Raw genomic sequence first — 20,119 nt, forward strand, 5'->3', positions numbered from 1 at the left:
GTTTTTTTCAAGATTTTTTGGGGCTGTCTGAGGTCCCTTGAAATTCCATATGAATTTTAGGCTAGGTTTTTTTCTATTTTTGCAAAAATATCTTTGGGATATTGATAAGTATTGCATTGAATCTGTGGATAACTTTGGGTAATAGTGACATTTTAACAATATTAAGTCTTTCAATCCATGAAACTGGGATGTATTTCCATTTATTTATGTCTTCTTTTATTTCTTTTAGCAATGTTTTGTAGTTTTCATTTTGCAAATCTTTCACTTTTGTGGTTAAACTAATCCCTAAGTATTTTATTCTTTTTGATGCTATTGTAAATGGGTTTAAAAATGTTTTCTTTTTCAAATTGCTCACTGCTTGTGCATAGAAATGCAACTGATTTTTGTGTGTTGACTTTATATCCTGCCACTTTGCTGAATTCATTTATTAGTTCTAACTTTTTTGATGTGGAATCTTAGAGTTTTCTAGATATAAGATCATATTAATTGCAAACAAAGATAATTTTAATTCTTCCTTTCCAATTTAGAAGCCTTTAATTTCTTTTTCTCGCCTAATTGCTCTGGCTAAAACTTCCAGTACTATGTTGAATAGACGTGGTGAAAGTGGGCATCCTGGCCTTGTTCCTGATCTGAGAGGAAACGCTTTCAGTTTTTCACCATTAAGAATTACGATGGCTGTGGGTTTTTCATGTATAGCTTTTATTATGTGGAGGTACTTTCTTTCTATTCCTATTTTGTTGAGGGTTTTAATCATGAAAGGCTGTTGAATTTTGCTAAATGACTTTTCTGCATCATTCAGATGTTCGTGTGTTTTTTCTTTCATTTTGTTGATGTGGCATATTGGTTGATTTTTGTTTGTTGAAGCATCCTTGAATTCCAGGAATAAATCCCAATTGGTCATGGGGTAAAGTTCTTCCAATATATGCTAAATTCTGTTCACTAGTATTTTCTTGAGGATTTTTGCACCAATGTTTGTAAAGGTTATTGATCTGTAGTTTTCTTATAGTGTTTGTCTTGCTTTAGTATCAGGGTTATTTTGGCCTCACAGAATGAATTAGGATGTGTTTCCTCCTCTTCAATTATTTGGAAAAGTTTGAGAAGGATTAGTGTTCTTCTTTAAATGTTTGGTATAATTTGCCAGTGAAGCCATCAGGTCCAGGGCTTTTCTTTTTTGGAAGATTTTTGATTATTGATTCAATCTCCTTACTACTTAGAGTTCTGATTGTCTGTATCTTTTTTGGGGGAGAGGTGTATGAATTTACCTCTAGATACCTTTTTGTTTGTTTGTTTTTGGCTTTGCTGCGTGCCTTGCAGGATCTCAGTTCCCTGACCAGGGACTGAACCCAGGCCATGGCAGTGAAAGCACCAAATCCTAACCACTAGACTGCCAGGGAACCCCCACCACCCCGTTTTTTTTTTTTCTTTTTTTTAGTTGCGATATAGTTGATTTACAATATCATATTGGTTTCAAGTGTACAACATAGTTATTAAACATATTTACAGATTATACTCCATTTATATTTATTTTAAAATATTGGCTATATTCCCTGTGCTGTGCAATATTCTTGTAGCTTATTTATTTTATACATATTAGTTTGTATCTCTTAATCCCCTACCTTAATCTTGCCCCTCCCCCCTTCTCTCTAGGTAGGTAATCACTAGTTTCTTAGTGATTAGGTAATCACTAGTTTCTTCACTAGTTTCTTCTCTGTATCTGTGCATATATTTCTGTTTTGTTATTTTCATTCATTTGTTTTATGTTTAGATTCCATGTAACAGTGATAACACACAGTATTTGTTTTTCTCTGTCTGACTTTCTTCACTTACTTCATAATACACTCCAGCTCTATCCATGTTGTTGCAAATGGCAAGATTTCATTCTTTTCTATGGGTGAGTAATATTACATTGTATACATATGCCATATTTTCTTTATCCATTCATCTGTTGATGGACACTTAGGTTGCTTCCACATCTTGGCTATTGTAAATAATGCAGCTATGAATATAGAGGTGCATGTTATCTTTTAAAATTAGTGTTTTCCTTTTCTTGGGATATATACCCAGGAGTGGAATTGCTGGATCATATGGTAGCTCTATTTTTAATTTTTTGAGGAACTGCCATACTGTTTTCCACAGTGGCTGCACCAATTTACATTCCTACCAACAGTGTATAAGGGTTCCCTTTATTCCACATCCTCGCCAACATTTGTTACTTGTGTTCTTTTTGCTGATAGCCATTCTGACAGCTGTGAGGTGATATAGAAAACATCAATGAAGCTAAAAGCTGGTCTTTGAAGAGGTAAACAACGTTGATGAAACTTTAGCCAGACTCATCAACAAAAAAGGAAGAGGGCCCAAATCAATAAAATCAGAAATGAAAAAGGAGAAGTTACAACCGATGCCAGAGAAATACAAAAGATCATAAGAAACTACTGCAAACAACTATTAAAGTGGACATAAAATGGACAATCTAGAAGAAATATGCAAATTCTTAGGAATGTACAGTCTCCCAAGACTGAACCAGGAAGAAATTACCAGTAGTGAAATTGAATCAGTAATTTTAAAACTCCCAACAAACAAAAGTCCAGGAACAGATTGCTTCACAGGTGATTCTACCAAACATTTAGAGAAGACTTAACACTCATCCTTCTCAAACTATTCCAAAACCTGCAGAGGAAAGAAGACTTCCTAACTCATTTTATGAGGCCACCATCACCCTGATGCCAAAACCAGACTAAGATATCACAAGAAAATTACAGGCAAATATCACTGATGAACATAGACGCAAAAATCCTTAATAAAATATTAGCAAACTGAATCCAACAATACATTAAAGGGTTCACACACCATGATCAAGTGGGATTTATTCCAGGGATGCAAGGATTTTTCAATATCCACAAATCAATCAATGTGATACACCATATTAACAAATTGAAGATGAAAAAACATATGGTCCTCTCAATTAATGCAGAAAAAGCCTTTCACAAAATTCAACATCCATTTATGATAAAAACTCTCCAGAAAGTGAACTTACAGGGAACATACCTCAACATAATAAAGGCCATATATGACAAACCCACAGCTAACGTCATACTCAATGGTGAAAATCTGAAGACATTTCCTCTAAGATCAGGAACAAGACAAAACCACCCACTCTCACCACTTTTATTTAACATAGTATTGGAAGTCATTCTGGTTTTGATTACATTTCTCTAAAGGTTAGTGATTTTGAGTATCTTTTCATGTACCTATTGGCCATGTGTATTTCTTCTTTGGAAGAATGTCTATTGAGGTCTTTGGCCCATTTTTTAATCAGATTGTTTGTTTTTTTAGTATTGTACAAGCTGTTTATATATTATGGATATTAACTGCTTATCAGTCATATCATTTGCAAATATTTTCTCCCATTCAGTATGTTATATTTTTGTTTTTTTGTCATTTTGTTTTGTCGATGATTTCCTTTGCTGTGCAAATGCTTTTAAGTTTAATTAGGTCCAATTTGTTTATTTTTGCTTTTACTTCCATTGCCTTAGGAGACATATGCAAAAAATTATTGCTACTATTTATGTCAAAGAGTGTTCTGCCTATGTTTTCTTCTAGGAGTTTTATGGTCTCTAGTCTTATGTTTAATTATTTAATTTGTTTTGAATTTATTGTATATGGTGTGAGAAAAAGTTCTGATTTCATTCTTTTATATGTAGATGTCTAGTTTTACAAGCGCCACTTATTGAAGAGACTGTCTCTTCTCCATTAAATATTCTTGCCTCCTCTATCATTGATTAATTGACCACAAGTATGTGGATTTATTTCTGGGCTTCCTATTCTGTTCCATTGATCTCTGTGACTGTTTTTGTGCCAGTACCATGCTCTTTTGATTACTGTAGCTTTATAGCATATTCAGAGGTCAGGGAGTGTGATAACTCCAGCTGTGTTCTTCTTTCTCAAGATTGTTTTGGCTATTTAGAGGTCTGTTGTGTTTTCATACAAATTTTTAAATTATTTGTTCTAGTTTTGTGAAAAATTTCATTGTTACTTTGATAGGGATTGCATTGAATCTGTAGATTGCCTTGGATAGTATGGTCATTGTCACAATATTAATTTTTCCAATCCATGAACATGATATATCTTTCCATTTGTTTGTGTCATCTTCTATTTCTTTCATTAGTATCTCATAGTTTTCCAAGCACAGGTCTTTTACATACTTAGGTAGTTTTATTTCTAGGTACTTTTTTGTTTTTGATGTGATTGTAAATGGGATTGTTTCCTTAATTTCCCTTTCTGATATCAACAGATATCAACAGATTTCTGTATATTAATTTGGTATTCTGCAACTTTACTGAATTCATTGATGAGCTCTAGTAGTTTTTTCATGATGCCTTTAGGATTTTCTATGTATATTATCATGTTATCTGCAAACAGTGACAGGTTTACTTCTTCTTTTCCAATTTGGATTCCTTTTATTTCTTTCTTTTTTCTGATTGCTGTGGCTAGATCTTCTAATACTATGTTGAATCAAAGTGGCAAGAGTGGGCGTTTTTGTCTTGTTCCTGATCTTAGAGGAAAAGCTGTCAGGTTTTCACCATTGAGTATGACGTTAGCTGTGTGTTTGTCATATATGGCCTGTATTATGTTGAGGTGTGTTCCCTCTAAGTTCACTTTCTGAAGTTTTAATCATAAATGGATGCTGAATTTTGTCAAAAGCTTTTTCTGCATTAACTGAGATAACCATATGTTTTTTACTATTCAATTTTTTAATATGGTGCATCATATTGATTTATTTTCAGATATTGAACCATCCTTGTATCCCTGGGATAAATTCCACTTGGCCATGGTGTATTATCCTTTTAATGTATCATTGGATTTGGTTTGCTAAAATTTTATTAAGGATTTTTGCATCTATGTTCATCAGTGATATTGGCCTGTAATTTTCTTTTTTTGTGATATCTTTCTCCAGTTTTGTTATCAGGGTGATGCTGGCTTCCTAACATGAGTTTGGAAGCCTTTCTTCCTCCTCAGGTTTTGGAATAGTTTGAGAAAAATAAGTGTTAACTCTTCTCTAAATGTTTGGTAGAATTTGCCTGTGAGCCATCTGTTCCTGGACTTTTGTTTGTGGGAGTTTTAAAATGACTGATTCAATTTCATTACTGGTAATTTGTCTGTTTATGTTTTCAAGGAGATTACACATTTCTAGGAATTTGTCTGTTTCTTCTAGGTTGTCCATTTTATTGGACAAATACATATTTGTAGTAATTGCTTAAGATTCTTTTTATTTCTGTGGTGTTGGTTATAACTTCTTTTTCATTTCTAATTTTATTGATTTGTGCCCTCTCTTTTTCTTGATGAGTTTGAGTAAAGGTTTATCCATTTTGTTTATGTTTTCAAAGAACCGGTTCTTAGTTTCATTGTTTCATTTTCTGTTTCATTTTCTGTTTTATTAGTTTCATTTTCTGTTTCATTTTCTGTTTTATTAGTTTCATTGTTTCATTTTATTAGTTTTCTGTTTTATTAGTTTCATTGTTTCATTGTATTAGTTTTCTGTTTTATTAATTTCATTGTTTCATTTTCAGTTTCATTTTCTGTTTATGAGTTTCTATACCACTTATTTCTGCCTTGATCTTCTACTACATTTGGGTTTTGTTTGTTCTTCTTGTCCTGGTTCCTTTAGGTGTAAGGTTAGGTTGTTTATTTGAGATTTTTCTTGTTTCCCAAGGTAAGCTTGTGTCATTCTAAACTTCCCTCTTAGAAGTGCTTTTGCTGTGTCCCATTGATTTTGGATCGTTGTGTTTTTGTTTTCATTTGTCTCCAGGTGTTTTTAAAACTTTCTTCTTTGATTTGTTCAGTGATCCATTGGTTGTTTAGTAGCATATCATTTAGCCTTCACATGTTTGCATTTTTTGCAGTTTTTTTCTTAGAGTTGATTTTTAGTGCCATAGCCTTATGGTGTGAAAAGACGCTTGATATGATTTCAATTTTCTTAAATGTACCAAGACTTGTTTTGTGGTCCAGCATGTGATCTACCCTGAAGAATGTTCCATGTGCACTTGAAAAGGATGTGTATCCTGATGCTTTGGGTTGGAATGTTCTGTATATATCCATTAAGTCTATCTAGTCTAATGTGTCATATAAGGCCTGGAGGCCTGGTTTTTCATACTGATTTTCTGTCTGGATGATCTGTTGATGTAAGTGAGGAGTTAATGTCCCCTAATATTATTGCGTTACTGTCAATTTCTCCTTTTATATCTGTTAATACTTGCTTTAGTTAATTAGATTGTCTCATATTGGGTGCATATATCTTTACAATTGTTATTCTTTTTGGATTGCTCCCTTGATCGTTATGAAATGTCCTTTTTTGTCTCTTGTAACAATCTTTGATTTAAAGTCTATTTTGTCTGATATAAGTATTGCTACCCCATCTTTCTTTAGGTTTCCATTGGCCTGGAATACTTTTTTACATCCTTTCATTTTCAGTCTGTGTGTCTTTAAATCTGAAGTGAGTTTCTTGTAGGTAGCATGTACGTGGGTATTGTTTTTATATGCATTCAGTTACTCTATATATTTTGATTAAAGCATTTAGTCCATTTATGTTTAAAGTAATTATTGATATGTATGCACTTATGGCCATTTTGTTAATTGTTTTGGGTTGTTTTGTGGTTCTTTTTTGTTTTTTTTCTTATTTTCTCTCTGCTCATGTTATCTGATGACTGTCTTTAGTGTTCTATTTTGATTCCTTTCCTTTTTCTGGGCATGTGTCAATTATAGATTTTTGTTTTATGGTTACCACAAGTTTTGTATATAGAACTCTATATGTATAAATGATTTTAAAAATTTGTTGATCTCTTAATTTCAAACACTTTTAAATTACTCTGCATTTTTACCCTCTTCTCACGATAACTGTTTTTGACATCATATTTTACATCTAATTTTTTGTGTATCCCTTAAGTTCTTATTGTTGGTCTAGCCTTTCATAATTTCATGTTTCTAGTGTCGCCTTTTCTTTTTTGTTTAGAGAAATCCTTTAAACATTTCTTGTAAAGCTGGTTTAGTGGTGCTGAACTCTTAGGTTTTGCTTGTCTGTAAAACTTTTTTAATCTTTCCATCAAATCTGAATGAGAGTCTTGCTGGGTAGAGTATTCTTGGTTGTAGGTTTTTCCCTTCATCACTTTAAATATATCATGTCACTCCCCTTGAGGTCTGCAGAGTTTCTGCTGAAGTCAGCTGATAGCTTTATGAATGTTTCCTTGTATGTAACTCATTGCTTTTCCCTTGCTGCTTTTAATATTCTCTCTTTATCTTTATTTTTTTGCCATTTTAGTTACAATTTGTCTTGGTGTGGTCCTCTTTGGGTTGATCCTGTTTGGGACTCTGATTCCTGGACTTGAAAGTCTGTTTCCTTTTCCAGGTTAGAGAAGTTTTCAGCAGTTATGTCTTCAAATACATTCTCTGCCCCTTTCTCTCTCCTCCATCTGGGACCTGTATAATGTGAATGCTGGTACATTTGATGTTGTTCTAGAGGTCTCTTAGACCATCTAATTTTTTTTTGCTCCTTTTTCGTTTCTCTGTTCAGCATCAGTGATTTCCACTACTCTGTCTTCCAGCTCACTGATCCATTCCTCTGTATCATTTATTCTACTGCTGATTCCTTCTAGTGTATTTATCATTTTAGTTACTGTATTCTTCATCTCTCTTTGATTGTTCTTTATGTTTTCTCTTTGTTAACAATGTCTATTTCTTCTCACTCTGTTCATCCGTTTTTCTCTTCTCTTCTTCGATCATCTTTATGATTGTTACCTTGAACTCTTTCTTGGGTAGATTACTTTTCTCCACTTGGTTTTTCTTCTGGGTTTTTAATCTTGTGCCTTCATTTGGAATATGTTCCTCTGTCACCTCATTTTGCCTAACTTCCTGTTTTTATTTCTGTTTATCTGTTAAGTTGGTTACATTTCCCAACTTTGGAGAAGTGGCCTTTTGTAGGAGACATCCTATGCATCCCAGCGGTGTGCTCCCCTCTGGTCACCAAAGCTATATGCTCTAGGGCTGCTGCCTATGTGGGCTGCATAGGTCCTTCTGTTGTGTTGGGCTGACTACTAATGGGCAGTCTAGTAGGCTTGGCTGGCCCCCGGTATGGTTGGTTGCCAAGCCCTACCTTGTGTGGAGGCTGCCAGCTTCTGGTTGGCAGGGCCAGGTCATGAGGCAGCTAGTTGCTGAACCCTGGGGGATTCTAGGGCTAGTGCTGGCTTCCTGGCGGGTGGAGTCAGTGTCCAGGTGATCCTGAGCCTGTGCTTACCCTCTGATGGATGAAGCCAGGTCCTAGGGTTAATGCTGGGACATGGAGTTTGGCTGCAGGGCCCAGGGTTCCCAGAGCTGGTGTTGGACTGCTGGTGGGTTGAGCTGGTTCCTGACACAGCTGATTTCAGGGTTTGAGGTGTCCTGAAGCTTGTGGTGGCTGGAAGCTGGATGCAGCTGGGCCCAGCCAGTCTGAGGGCCGGTGCAGGCCTGCTGGTATGTGAGCTGGGTCCATAGGCTGCAGGAGTACAGTTGCCGTGGGGTCAGTGTCCACCTACTCGTGGGTGAGGTTGGTCCCAAAGCTAAAGCAGGCTTGCTGACGGCCAGGGCTGTAGATTCTCTGGCTGCTGCCTGCATTCTGGTGCACACAGCTCGGTCCCAGGGTCTCTGACTGCAGGGCATTGGGGGTCCTAGGTTTAGTGTCTGTGCACTTGTGTGGGAAGCCAGGTTCTGGGCCCTCTGGAGGGCAGGTCCATGTCCAGGGGTAGCTATGGGCTATGGGGTTCTTAAAGCAGCCTGTCTGCTGGTGGGTGGGGCTGTGTCCTGCCCAGTTAATACTTTGCCTGAGGCATCCCAGTGCTGGTGCCTACAGGCTGTTAGATGGCCAGGGGGTGGAGTTGGAGGTTGGTTCTTGAGGCTAATAAGCTAGAGGGAGTATTCCATAATGGTGCTTATCAGTACTGGTGTCCATGTAGTAGAATGAGCTCTCAAAAGTAGTTTCCGTCAATGTCTGTATTCCCAGGGTGAGTTCCACTTGCCTCCTGCCTCTCTAGGAGACTCTCCAAGATCAGCAGGTAGGTCTGACCCAGGCTCCTTTCAAATTACTGCTTCTGCCTTGGATCTTGTAGCATGTGATTTTGTGTGTGCCCTTTAGTAATGGAGTCTCTATTTCCCACAGCCCTCTGGGTCTCCCAAAATTAAGTCCTGCTGGCCTTCAAAGCCAAATGTTCTGGGACCCCCAGGTGGAGGAGTCTGATGTGGGGCTCAGACCACTCACTCTTTGGAGATAACCTCTTCAATTATAATTATTCTCCAGTTTGTGGGTCACCCACCCACGGGTATGGGTCTTGACTATACCACCACTTAACCCCTTCTACCCACCTAGTTGTGGTTCCTTCTTCATATCTTTCTTTATAGAAGCTCTTTTCTGGTAGGTTCTGGTCTTTTTGATAGGTGTTCTGTAAATAATTTAAATTTTGGTGTGCCTGTGAGAGTGGGTGAACTCAGAGTCTTTATACTCTACCATCATGGCTGATCCTTTTCAGATTGTTCTTTTTGTGTGTGATGTAGTCTTGGTAGGTTTTGTTTTTCTAGGGATTTGTCCATTTTATGTGTGTTATCCAATTGGTTCACATAAAATTGTTCATAGTTCTCTCTTGTAATCCTTTTTATTTCTGTAGATTTAGGAGTATTGTCCCCACTTTCACTTGTGATTTTAGCAATCTGAGTCTTCTATTTTTTAGTCCATCTAGCTAAAGATTTGTCAATTTTGTTGACGTTTTGCAAAGAATCAACTTTTGGTTTCATTGATTATCTTCATTTTTCTATTCTCTATTTCATTTACCTATGCTCTAATCTTTAGTATTTCCTTCCTTCTGCTAGGTTTGGATTTAGTTCATTCTTTTTATAGTTCCTTAAAGTTGTAAAGTTAGATTGTTGATTCAAGAAATTTCTTTTTTAATTTAACAAATTTCCCTCTTACCACCACTTTTGCTGCATCCATAGGTTTTGGTATGTTGTGTTTTGTTTTCATTTATCTCTAAGTATTTTCTAATTTCCTTGTGATTTCTTCTTTGATTCACTGATTACTTAAAAGTGTATTATTTAATGTCCACAGTTTTGTGAATTTTCCAGTGTTCTTTATGTTATTGATTTCTAACTTCATTCCATTGTGGTCAGAGAAGATATTTTGTACGATACTTATCTTTTTAAAATCTTGAGAATTGATTTGTTGCCTGTCATATGGTCTACCCTGGCATATGTCCTATGTGCACTTGAGAAAAACGTGTGTGCAGTTGTTGTTGGAAGGAGTGTTCTGTATATGTCTACTAGATATAAATGGTTTATTGTGTTAAGTTCTCTATTTCCGTACTTGTCTTCTGTCTGGCTGTTCTATCCTTTATTTAAGAGCAAGATTAATATCGCCAACTATTACGGCAGAATTGTCTATTTCTCCCTTCTATTCAGTCAGTTTTTGCTTCATGTATTTCAATGGTCTGTCATTAGGTGCATAATTGTTTATAATTGTTACATCTTGCTGCATTGGGCCTTTATTAATATATAGTAGCCTTCATTATTTCTTGTAAACTTTTTTGATTAAAGTATATTTAGTTTGATATAAGTATAGCCACTCCTGCATTCTTTTAGTTACTGTTTGCATGGACTATCATTTTCCATCCTTTTATTTTCAAACTGTTTGTGTTTTGGATATCAAGTGAGTCTTTTGTAGACAGCATATAGGTGGGTAATGTATTTTTATCTCTTCTGCCAATCTCTATCTTTTGATTGGAGAATTTAATCCATTTACCTTTAAAGTAATTACTGGTAAGCAGGGACTTACTTCTGTAATTGTACTAATGTTTTCTATATGCCCTACAGCTTTTTCATTCCTCATTGACTACATTCCTGACTTCTTTTGCGTTTAGTTGGGTTTTCTCACAGTGAGATGTTTAAATTCCTTGTAAATTTTCTTTTGTTTATAATCTGTAGGTATTTTCTTTGTGGTTGCCATGGGGATTACATTTAATCATAAAGTTATAACATGCAAATTTGAATTTATAGCAGCTGAACTTCAATAACATATAAAAACTCTGCTCCTTTACAACTCCATTCCCATCCCTTTTGGTTGTAGATATCACAAAATTACATCTTTATACATTGTGTGCTCCCAAACAAATGATTTAAACGCATTAGTCTCCTGAGTTATATAGAAAATAAGGTACAGTAATAATAGCTTTTATGTTAATTTTTTTTAAACATATTAATTTTTGTTTTTTGGGGTTTTTTTTAGCAAACAAAAAATACAGTTATAGACCATTGTTAAAAAACTACTGGCTCTTGGGACCTCCCTGGCAGTCCAGTGGTTAATACTCTATGCTTCCACTGCAGGGGCCATGGGTTCAAACCCTGGTCAGGGAACTAAGATCCCGCATACTGCGTGACACAGCCAAGAAATTTTTAAAAAGTATACTACTGGCTCTTATAATTGCCCATGTATTTACCTTTATAGATATCTTTATTTCTGTACATGGTTTCAAATTATTGTCCAACGTCCTTTTGTTTCACCTTGCAGACTCCCTTGAGCATTTTTTTCAGGCAGATCTAATGGTCACAGACTCACTCAGCTTTTGTTTATCTGGGAAAATCTTGATTTATCCCTCACTATTCAAAGACAGTTTTGCCTAAATTGGATTCTGCCTGAGTTTAGGATTCTGAATTGACAGGTTTTTTTTTTCTTTTAGCACTTTAAATACAAGCCCACTGTCTTCTGGACTCCAAAGTTTCTGATGAGAAATTTGCCACTAATCTTGTTGAGGATCCCTAGTATGTGATCCCTAGTATTCACTTCTCTCTTGCTCCCCTCATGATTTGCTCTTTGTGTTTGTCTTCCAAATATTTGATTATAATGTGTCTCGATGGGGGTCTTATTTTATTTCATTGTGGGTCTCTTGGAGTTCATTGAATTTCTTGACTGTTTATATTCATGACTTTCATCAAATTAGGAAGTTTTCAGCCACTATTTCTTCACATATTCTCTCTGCCTCTTTTTCTCTCTTCTCCTTCTGGGGCTTGCATGATGTGTATGTTGGTCTTTCTTTTGGTGTCCCATAGTTCTCTTAGGGTTCTCTTAGGGTCTCCTAGGGTATTCCTAGGGTCTGTTTGCTTTTTAAAATCTTTTTTCTTTCTGTTCCTCAACCTCAATAATTTCCATTGTCTTATATTCAATTTCACTGATTTTTTCTTCTGCCTACTCAAATCTGCCTTTGAATCCCTCGAGTGAATTTTTCATCTAATTTATTGTACTTTTCAGCTCCAGAATTTAGTGTTTGGTCTCTTTTTAGGTTTCATTTCTCTATATTTATGTTTCCATTTTGTTAACACATTATTTTCTTGACTTTCCCCATGTCTTCCTTTAGTTCTTTGAACACCTTTAAGACAGTTTTTTTAAAGTCTTAGTCTAGTAGGTCTGCCATCAGGTCATTTTCTGGGACAGTTTCTGTTAACGTATTTTTTCCTTTGAATTAGCCATACTTTCCTGTCTCTTTGTATGCTCTTTGATTTTTTATTGAATACTGGCTATTTGAATCTAATGAGGTTGTAACTCAGAATATCAGATTCTCTCCCTCCCCCATGGTTTGCTTTTTTTGTTATTGTCTTGTTTGTTTATTTTATTGTTGTAGACTGTCTCTGTGGCAAGGATCAGCCTGAGGTGTAAACTTTAGTTCTTCTCAGGTCTTTTCTTAGTCTGCAACTTTTCCTGGGCATTTCTAGTTTTCCCCATATTTGAAGTTGTTTTTGAGTGTCTTAATGTCTCCTAAAAGGGGAAAAGTAGAAAAATGAAGAGGGGGAAAGAAAAGGTACTGGCCCTTTATATCCCATGGAAGTTACTTTAGCTGGAGGGGGAGGGGTTTGTAACAGTTACGGTAGGTACAACAAAAATGGCCACTGACTTCTTTGACTGCACCTCTGTGATCAGAAGCAGCGATCAGAAATCAGAGCACAGGTCCCTAATATTTGGAGCATAGGATCCTTTTTTCCCACCCTGACTCCCACAAGCTGTGTACAAGCTGCTTCAGGAGATGTGCACAGTTGCCTGCCATGTGGCTGGGGGTGGGGGATGGATAATTGCTACTATGCTAAGAGCTGAAATTGACTGAAGTTAAGCACAATTTCCCATCCAAGCCTTCCCAGAATTCTTCATCACCAGATCTTGATAAAGTTTATTCCTGGGTCCACCTTCATAATTCTCAATTAGTACTTCTGGGGTGGGACCTTAAAATGTGCACTTCTTTTTAGCTCTTTGCTGATGCTTATGTTGCTGTGATTTGCCCAAACTTTGAGAGGCACTGTTCTAGAACACTTCATTCTCTCTTTGGCGGTATCTAATCTGAAGTGAAACTCATTTAATGAGTTTGTAATTTAAGTTATATTTTTCAAGCCTGGGAATTCTGCTGGATTCTCTGCCCTAGATTATAATCTTACTTTTTTTTTTTTACTTTTTCATGTAAATTTTATTTTATTGATTTTTTTAAACTTTTTATTTTATATAGGAGTATAGCCAATTAACAATGTTGTGATAGTTTCAGATGCACAGCAAAGCGACTCAGCCATACATATACATGTATCCATTCTCCTCCAAACTCCCCTCCCATCCAGGCTGCTACATAACATTGAGCAGAGTTCCCTGTGCTATACAGTATGTCCCTGTTGGTTATCTGTTTTAAATATAGCAGTGTGTACATGTCAATCCCAAACTACCTAATTATCCCTTTCCCCCACCCTTCCACCCTGGTAACCATAAGTTCGTTCTCTAAGTTAGTGAGTCTGTTTCTGTTCTGTAAGTAAGTTCATCTGTATCGTTTCTTTTTAGATTCCGCATATAAGGGATATCATACGATATTTCTCTTTCTCTATCTGACTTACTTCACTCAATATGACAATCTCTAGGTCCTTCCATGTTGCTGCAAATGACATTATTTCATTCTTTTTAATGACTGAGTAATATTCCATTGTATATATATCCAGAGAAAAATATGGTCCAAAAGGATATGTGCACCCAAATGTTCACTGAAGCACTGTTTACAATAGCCAAGACATGGAATCAACCTAAATGTCCATAGACAGAGGAATGGGTAAAAGAAGATGTGGTACATATATACAATGGAATATTACAATCTTACATTTTAATTATTCAAATAATATTAAGGATATTTACTTTATATACATGCATAGTTATTTCATTATCTGTATCTCTGATTTTGTTTCAAAGGTCTTTTTGTTTGTTTTGGGTTATTTGGATATTGTCTTTTCTTATATCTGGTTATTTTTGTTTGAATACTAGAAATTGGTTTTGGAAAGTTGAATAGGGAATTTGGATTTATAGTTGATTCTGGAAGGATACTCAGGCACTAGTAACCTCCAATCTTCTTAGTCCAATAAGAGATTGAGATGATTAAAAGCTGGGTTTTAATCTCTGTGTAAGCTGGGTTGTTTTCCACTTATCCTAACCCATGGTGTATAGCCATTCCATGGTTTACAAGGGCCTTCTCCTTTGTGAGGATTTTCACATCAGTTTTTATATGTTAGTTCCATTAATATATCAGTTCCTCAGGTTTCTCCTCAGGTTTTTTTGCTGCCATTTATAGAATTGGTAAATTCTTTTTTTTCTACAGGTAAAAAAAAAAGTTAGGCTCTTGGAATATACCTCTAGAACATTCTTCTCCTTCACAACAGATTTTAAAATATTCTGAAAAAAAATATTCTTTATCATTTTTTAGTCATTTTCAGTGTGTTTATTGTTTAAAATTACCTGTTACTTCACCATTCTTAGAAGTTGAACCCTTGGCCTCTGTGTTCACTTTTGAAAATCGTCTCTTTGGCTGAATAACTGCATTAAATTTTTCATATAACATAAACCTTCAGTCTTTTCCCTATTTCAAGGTCTGTGATTTTGAGCTGAGGCCGGGAAATTATTTTATAAACTCCCCAGTTGAATTAAATGCATAGCCAGTGTTTAAAACCCCTAACATATCCATTCTTTTTTTTTTTTTCCTTAGAAAATTATAGTGGTTTATTAGAAAAAGTAATCTCCAGTTAAGGAGTATTATAAAAAAACAGATATAATTCAAATGAGAAAAGGATCAATACAGGGAATTCCCTGGTGGAGCAGTGGTTAAGAATCCACCTGCCAGTGCAGGGGACATGGGATTGAGCCCTGGTCTGGGAAGATCCCACATGCCGTGCAGCAACTATGCCTGTGTGCTGCAATTACTGAGCCTGCGCTCTAGAGCCCACGAGCCACAACTGCTGAGCCTGTGTGCCAAAACAACTGAAGCCCACGTGCCTAGAGCCAGTGCTCCGCAATAAGAGAAGCCACCACAATGAGAAGCCTGTGCCCCACAACAAAGAGTAGCCCCCACTCACCACAACTAGAGAAGGCCCACACACATCAACGAAGACCCAACACAGCCAAAAATTTAAAAAAATAATAATAATAAATTTATTTTAAAAAAACCTTATTAAACAAAAAAGGATCAATTCATCAGGAAGACATAATTCCAAATATAGCATATCCATTCTTTTTTTTTTTTAAACTTTTTATTGGAGTATAATTACTTTACAGTGTTTTGTTAATTTCTGCTGTGTAACAAAGTGAATCAGCTATATGCATACACATATCCCAATGTCCCTTCCCTCTTACGACTCCCTCCCACCCTCCTTATCCCACCACTCTAGGTGGTCGCAAAGAACCAAGCTGATCTCCCTGTGCCATGCAGCTGCTTCCCACTAGCTATCTATTTTACATTTGGTAGTATATATATGTCAATGCTACTCTCTAACTTTGTCCCAGCTTACCCTTCCCCCTCCCCATGTCCTCAAGTCCATTTTCTATGTCTGTGTCTTTATTCCGGTCCTGCCCCTAGGTTCATCAGAACCATATTTTTTTTTTTAGATTCCATATATATGTGTTACCATACAGTATTTGTTTTTCTTTTTCAGACTTACTCCACTCTGTATGACAGACTCTAGGTCCATCCACCTCACTATAACTCAATTTCGTTTCTTTTTATGGCTGAGCAATATTCCATTGTGTATATGTGTCACATCTTCTTTATCCATTCATCTGTCGATGGACACTTAGGTTGTTTCCATGTCCTGGCTATTGTAGATAGTGCTGCAGTGAACATTGTGGTACATGACTCTTTTTGAATTATGGTTTTCACACGGTATATGCCCAGTAGTGGGATTGCTGGGTCATATGGTAGTTCTATTTTTAGTTTTTTTTTTTTTTAAAGGATATAAGGGTACATTTTTGTTTTAATTTTTTTTTAATTTAAAAAAATTTTTATTTTTTATTTATTATTTTTTTTGGCTGTGTTGGGTCTTCGTTTCTGTGCAAGGGCTTTCTCTAGTTGCGGCAAGCGGGGGCCACTCTTCATCGCGATGCATGGGCCTCTCACTGTCGTGGCCTCTCTTGTTGCGGAGCACAGGCTCCAGACGCGCAGGCTCAGTAGTTGTGGCTCACGGGCCTAGTTGCTCCGTGGCATGTGGGATCTTCCCAGACCAGGGCTCGAACCCGTATCCCCTGCATTGGCAGGCAGATTCTCGACCACTGCGCCACCAGGGAAGCCCCTATTTTTAGTTTTTAAAGAAACGTCCATACTGTTCTCTATAGTGGCTGCACCAATTTACATTCCCACCAAGAGTGCAAAAGGGTTCCCTTTTCTCCACACCCTCTCCATCATTTATTGTTTGTAGATATTTTGATGATGGCCATTCTAACCTGTGTGAGGTGATATCTCATTGTAGTTTTGATTTGCATTTCTCTAATGATTAGTGATGTTGAGCATCTTTTCATGTGTTTGTTGCCAATCTGTATATCTTCTTTGGAGAAATGTCTATTTAGGTCCTCACCCCATTTTTACATTGGGTTGTTTGTTTTTTTTGATATTAGCTGCATGAGCTGCTTGTATATTTTGGAGATTAATCCTTTGTCAGTTGCTTCATTTGCAAATATCTTGTCCCATTCCGAGGGTTGCCTTTTCGTCTTATTTATGCTTTCCTTTGCTGTGCAAAAGCTTTTAAGTTTCATTAGGTCTCATTTGTTTATTTTTGTTTTCATTTCCATTTCTTTTGCTGTGATATATGTCATAGAGTGTTCTGCCTATGTTTTCCTCTAAGAGTTTGATGGTGTCTGGCCTTACATTTAGGTCTTTAATCCATCTTGAGTTTATTTTTGTGTATGGTGTTAGGAAGTGTTCCAATTTCATTCTTTTACATCTAGCTGTCCAGTTTTCCCAGCAACACTTATTAAAGAGGCTGTCTTTTCTCCATTGTGTAATCTTGCCTCCTTTATCAAAGACAAGGTGACCGTATGTGCGTGGGTTTATCTCTGGGCTTTCTATCCTGTTCCATTGATCTTTATTTCTGTTTCTGTGCCAGTTGCATACTGTCTTGATTACTGTAGCTTTGTAGTATAGTCTGAGGTCTGGGAGCCTGATTCCTCCAGCTCCGTTTTTCTTTCTGAAGATTGTTTTGGCTCTTTGGGGTCTTTTCTGTTTCCATAGAAATTGTGGAATTTTTTGTTCTAGTTCTGTGAAAAATGCCATTGGTTGTTTAATAGGGACTGCATTGAACCTGTAGATTGCTTGGGGTAGTAGAGTCATTTTCACAATGTTGATTCTTCCAATCCAAGAACATGGTATATCTCTCCATCTGTTTGTATCATCTTTAATTTCTTTCATCGGTGTCTTATAGTTTTCTGCGTACAGGTCTTTTGTCTCCTTAGGTAGGTTTATTCCTAGGTATTTTATTCTTTTTGTTACAATGGTAAATGGGAGTGTTTCCTTAATTTCTCTTTCAGATTTTTCATTATTAGTGTATAGGAATGCAGAAAATTTCTGTGCATTAATTTTGCATCCTGCTACTTTACCAAATTCATTGATTAGCTCTGGTAGTTTTCTGGTGGCATCTTTAGGATTCTCTATGTATAGTATCATGTTATCTGCAAACAGTGACAGTTTTACTTCTTTTTCCGATTTGGATTCCTTTTATTTCTTTTTCTTCTCTCATTGCTGTCACTTAAAGTTCCAAAACTATGTTGAATAATAGTGGTGAGAGTGGGCAACCTTGCCTTGTTCCTGATCTTAGAGGAAATGGTTTCAGTTTTTCACCATTGATAATGATGTGGGCTTTGGGTTTGTCATATATGTCCTTTATTATGTTGAGGTAGGTTCCCTTTATGCTTATTTTTTGGAGGGTTTTTATCATAAATGGGTGTTGAATTTTGTTAAAAGCTTTTTCTGCATCTAGTGAGATTATCATATGGTTTTTATCCTTCAATTTTGCCAATATGGTGTATCACATTGATTGATTTGCATATATTGAAGAATCCTTGCATTCCTGGGATAAACCCCACTTGATCATGGTGTATGTTCCTTTTAATGTGCTATTGGATTCTGTTTGCTGGTAGTTTGTTGAGGATTTTTGCATCTATGTTCATCAGAGATATTGGCCTGTAGTTTTCTTTCTTTGTGACATCTTTGTCTGGTTTTGGTATCAGGGTGATAGTGGCCTCGTAGAATGAGTTTGGGAGTGTTCCTCCCTCTGCTATATTTTGGAAGAGTTTGAGAAGGATAGGTGTTAGCTCTTCTGTAAATGTTTGATAGAATTTACCTGTGAAGCCGTCTGGTCCTGGGCTTTTGTTTGTTGGAAGATTTTTAATCACAGTCTCAATTTCAGTGCTTGTGATTGGTCTGTTTATATTTTCTATTTCTTCCTGGTTCAGTCTTGGAAGGTTGTGCTTTTCTAAGAATTTGTCCATTTCTTCCAGCATGTCCATTTTATTGGCATATAGTTGCTTGTAGTAATCTCTCATGATCCTTTGTGTTTCTGTAGTGTCAGTTGTTACTTCTCCTTTTTCATTTCTAATTCTATTGATTTGAGTCTTCTCCCTTTTTTTTCGTGATGAGTCTGGCTAATGGTTTATCAACTTTGTTTATCTTCTCAAAGAACCAGCTTTTAGTTTTATTGATCTTTGCTATCGTTTCCTTCATTTCTTTTTCATTTATTTCTGATTTGATCTCTATGATTTCTTTCCTTCTGCTAACTTTGGGGTTTTTTTGTTCTTCTTTCTCTAATTGCTTTAGTTGTAAGGTTTCATTGTTTATTTGAGATGTTTCTTGTTTCTTGAGGTAGGATTGTATTGCTATAAACTTCCCTCTTAGATCGGCTTTTGCTGCATCCCATAGGTTTTGGCCCGTCGTGTTTTCATTGTCATTTGTTTCTAGGTATTTTTTGATTTCCTCTTTGATTTCTTCGGTGATCTCTTGGTTATTAAGTAGTGTATTGTTTAGCTTCCTTGTGTTTGTATTTTTTATAATTTTTTTCCTGTAATTGGTGTCTAGTCTCATGGCATTGTGATTAGAAAAGATACTTGATAAGATTTCAATTTTCTCAAATTTACCAAGGCTTGATATGTCACCCAAATATGGTCTATCCTGGAGAATGTTCCATGAGCACTTGAGAAGTGTATTTGCTTGGTTTTGGATGGAATGCCCTATAAATATCTATTAAGTCCATCTTGTTTAATGTATCCTTTAAAGCTTGTATTTCCTTATTTATTTTAATTTTGGATGATCTGTCCTTTTGTGAAAGTGGGGTGTTAAAGTTCCCTACTATGATTGTGTTCCTGATGTTTTCCACTTTTATGGCTGTTACCATTTGCCTTATGTATTGAGGTGCTCCTATATTGGGTGCATAAATATTTACAATTGTTATATCTTCTTCTTGGATTGATCCATTGATCATTATGTAGTGTCCTTCTTTGTCTCATGTAATAGTCTTTATTTTAAAGTCTATTTTGTGTGATATGAGAATTGCTACTCTAGCTTGCTTTTTTAAAAAATATTATATTTTAAAATTAATTAATTTATTTTCCTATTTTTGGCTGAGTTGGGTCTCTGTTGCTGTGCGTGGGCTTTCTCTAGTTGTGGCGAGTGGGGGCTACTCTTCATTGCAGTGCTCGGACTTCTCATTGCGATGGCTTCTCTTGTTGTAGAGCACAGGCTCTAGGCACGTGGGCTTCAGTAGATGTGGCTCACGGGCTCTAGCATGC

At 36.2% G+C, this 20,119-nt stretch overlaps 1 protein-coding gene across 4 annotated transcripts in view; it reads left to right on the forward strand.

Annotated features, from left to right (window-relative positions):
• LOC309634352 (uncharacterized protein) overlaps positions 1–20,119 on the forward strand; it is a 116,135-nt gene that overhangs the window by 15,331 nt on the left and 80,685 nt on the right. The window contains exon 3 of one of the 4 annotated variants that reach the window (XR_014248011.1): positions 9,026–9,182. The exons of the other annotated variants lie outside the window; for them this stretch is intronic. The gene's annotated coding sequence lies outside the window, so the exon portion shown is untranslated. Of the gene's footprint in view, positions 1–9,025; positions 9,183–20,119 lie in introns of those variants that run through there. 4 annotated transcript variants of the gene reach the window in all.

Source organism: Balaenoptera borealis (assembly GCF_965194805.1).
Source record: "Balaenoptera borealis genome assembly, chromosome: 8".
Classification (NCBI taxonomy): domain Eukaryota; kingdom Metazoa; phylum Chordata; class Mammalia; order Artiodactyla; family Balaenopteridae; genus Balaenoptera; species Balaenoptera borealis.